The sequence below is a fragment of the Octopus bimaculoides genome, chromosome 11, assembly GCF_001194135.2.
Source record: "Octopus bimaculoides isolate UCB-OBI-ISO-001 chromosome 11, ASM119413v2, whole genome shotgun sequence".
Taxonomy (NCBI): domain Eukaryota; kingdom Metazoa; phylum Mollusca; class Cephalopoda; order Octopoda; family Octopodidae; genus Octopus; species Octopus bimaculoides.
The window spans coordinates 21,164,237-21,167,862 of record NC_068991.1 but is presented as its reverse complement, the minus strand read 5'-3'; the positions used below and the strand labels follow the sequence as shown (position 1 = coordinate 21,167,862).

The window sequence follows — 3,626 nt, the reverse complement described above, 5'->3', positions numbered from 1 at the left end:
ATATATATATATATATATATACTACCGCAATGAGGTTGTTCCATACAGAACACTTACTACTCTTTTTAACCCTAGGAGGACATCTCCTGCTGCTGGTAACAACAAACTATCTGTGTCTGTTATATTGCAAACACGGGATCGAACATCAAGCAGTGAGAGGAACCAATAGACTAGTTAGTTTCTGAGTATAACCCCTCGTTGATACTATTTATACCTGTTTGCTGGACACGGTAGTCGTTCGTCCTAGTTTGCAATACATAAATAAATAAGCAACGCAGCCGCTTATCTTACATCCAACAAAGTAGCTACTTATAAAGCCTCTATACGAGATGCAAATAGTAACTCTACTGAATAGTAACGGTTGTTACCACCTCAACGAGGTTGTTCCATGCAGAACACTGCTGCTAATCCCATCTGATTAATATACACTAATATATATGTTAATTCGCAAATCGAGTCTAAATTAGGTGTATTGTTTAAAACGCTTTATATTGCGTAGAACGTCTCGAAAAATCATATCGCATAGACAACAAATACCAAAAAGCGCAGTCTATAGCTGTTGTCAGAACTTCCAACATAACTGGTCGATAGCACAACTCTATCACGTGCTATAGCTGCAAATCGCGGATGATCAGCTGTAGGTAACCAAGCACCAAATGCCAGACCGAAAATCAACCAGGCCGATATAGTATAACACTTGCCATGGAACGTTCACCGCAATCTAATTTCTTCTCACCAACACAACCAATTTAGGCTAGATTTACTAATTAATATTCGTTACAGAGACTGCTTTTGCTGCTAATAGCTAATTTCACAACTTGCAAGTTTTTCGCTAATAGCTAATATATATATATATATATATATATATATATATATATATATTATAATATATATGTATATTATCTATTAGTGTTCAGGCCTCTAATAAGGCTTCTTCATGGATTTTTCCCAAGGAACCTCAGTGCCTACCAGTAAGCCTTTAAGTTTGGTAACCTCTTTTCTTCTAGTGTTTCCTGTAAACATAGCGTCCTTAAGACTAGGTAACTTAAATGCATGTGGCCTGCGGGTCCTCCTGGAAGCAAGTCCACCTCCATAATGACCTCAGGGTACTGTGTTTACATGTAGTAGCCGTGAGGATTTCCAGCACACGCAACTTCGCACCCGTTTTCGTCAATTTGAGATCTTTGCATCTCTTACTCGATACAGAACGGGTAGCGGGGTGCCTTGTTCTTCCGGAAAGGCCTAGGCCTCATGATACGGGACCCGGAAGGTTTAGTTGGTGAGCCAAGGTGTAAACTGTAGCAACGGTTGTGCTTTTAAACTAACCGCTGTGTATGCTCTGACTATGCTTGATAGCCCGATTTCTTAGAGCTTTTACTTGGGACATCTTTAGTACTCGTGGTCGGCTGAAACACATCTTAGATGCACATGTGAACTATATGCATAGACCTGATATGAGAGGGTGGTGTAAAAGCTTAACAAAATTATTTGCTCGGTTCCAACAGACTGACAGATATAGAACAGATTTCCGGAATGCGCCATTTTGGAATTGGTCGTACAACATTGAGTCTTACTGTAGACAAATAGTTGGAAGTAGCACAAGTTGCCCTCACTTCTTAGTCTTCTATACAGATCACAAATGAATAAACTTTACAGCCGATCTAGATCGCCTCGCCTAACGGGGCCCAGGATACTGGAAGCTGAACGTATCTTTCACGGCGTGTCAAGCTCTTAGAGACTGCTTCAGAAGCTGGATGTTTCGGGGGGACATTGCTCATGAACTATATGGCGGAAGACCTTGTCTCGGTTTATGCGGACGACATACCGCAAATGTACCGAACATCTCGGAATTCGTGGTGATCGGAACTGCTATAAGCGAATGAGAAGTGGTGACAGTAGAGAAGATTCAGCAGGAAACGTCGGTGGGCCCCGCAACTCGGCACTAGTAGAGGCAAGTTCATGCCACCCAAGAACGTCGTTGAGAGCTTGAGGGGAATATTTGTTAAATTTGTCGGTGTCTGTTTTGATCCGAACCGCCAGGTGGACTAGAACTGAGTGGAGGTGACTAGAAGTCAGGCCAGCTCCAACCAAAAATAGGGCGAGAGGAAACTGTCCCTAAAAAGGTGGTGAACGCATGCATCGCCTCCATCATCTGCTACCGCCGGACCATCGTCCCATGTCCTACTCCAATGCAAATCAAACTGGAGTGCTTACTCTTCTGCTTTATGTGGAAAAGACGGGTTCCGCTTGTCAGACGGTCTATTTGATGTCACAGCAGCTGCGTGGAGGATGGGCATGGTGTGGCCAATTATGCGCTGAGGCTGTGACATCTTCAGCGATTCCTTGACGGTGAGCTGTTGTAATCGCTATTTGTCAGAAAGGAATTTTTGCAGTCCGTCTCAGTAAACGCACCTTTAGTCCTGGATCAAGAATAGAACGGGTCAGGGACCTCGGCACCACGAGTGTTGCCAACCACTCACAGCCCTCTACCAGTCGGGCAATGCAGTTGGTGAAAGTTCTACCTTGTAGTTCGATAGGGAATTAGTGGCGGGCAGCAGTAACGACGTATTCAGAGGATCTCTGGGCGTTGGGGCAAATCAACTGGCTGGTCTTTTCCAGAAGCCTATGGAAAATTTCCAGGAATTTCTGGTCTAGCAATGTGCTATGTCGGTTCGAGATAAGCCCTACAGGTGCAGAAGTGCTTGCATACATTTGTCTAGTGTCTGGGAACGTGGAACTTCTGCTGACGTGTGGAACTTTGTCGAACCGCTGTTGTCGCTTGTAGAGCAGATTTGGGTACCCGCTGGGTCCACCGTGAGGACTACCTCCCTGCTTTCTTTAGACCGGGACGGGCAGGCAGTTTTCCTCTGTCTGAGCGCTATGGCGAAAAGATAGTGTGGTAGACGAGATTGGAAGGACTGGAAGAAGTTATTTTCCTCTTCGGTCAACCGCTCATAAGCGTTTTACTCTGTAAAAGAAAGTAAGGTGTAGTGGAAAGCACTACCCACAGTATTTTTATTGAAAGATAGTTGAATGTGGCGGGGATTGCCCTTGTGAATGGGTCTACTCTGAGCATGCAGCTGTAGGCTGGGGAGAATGAAGAGGAGTACTACCTTCGTGAAGTACATTTAGAAATCGGATTATCCAGGATATGTGGGGTTCCTTTGTTGCCCTTGGGTGAATGTCCTTCCATTTGGGGATTTTTATTGTTTAATATTTTATTTGTGTTAATTTTTATAAATAAACTTACCTCGAAACGTTAAAGACTTTTTCGATTCCTGAGCGTTATACTAATACATCTGTTTGTTTTCTACACTACCTGTCTTCGTCTTTTTTTTTTGTGAATTCTTCCTAGATATATCACACGCTCACGTGATCGCACCAGTTGATCCTGTCTCCTCTCATCACCCATGAACTTCTCCACTGGACTTTCTACACTCCGGCTGCACCTCTCCTGCCTATGGATTACTCTGGACTCTTCAGTTGATGAGAAATCGCTCCAATACACCACGATGCCAGAAGCCTTTGAACTTTTTGAACTTTATGTCTCTCCTTGTTTCTTTCTGTGGAAGAGCGTAGGCTCGAAACGTTAAAGACTTTTTCGATTCCTGAGCGTTATACTAATA

The 3,626-nt window shown here is 43.7% G+C and overlaps 1 protein-coding gene across 5 annotated transcripts in view; it reads right to left on the bottom strand.

Moving 5' to 3' along the window:
* Positions 1 to 3,626, bottom strand: part of LOC128249057 (organic anion transporter 3-like) — a 76,274-nt gene that overhangs the window by 65,082 nt on the left and 7,566 nt on the right. The gene's annotated exons all lie outside the window — the stretch shown is intronic.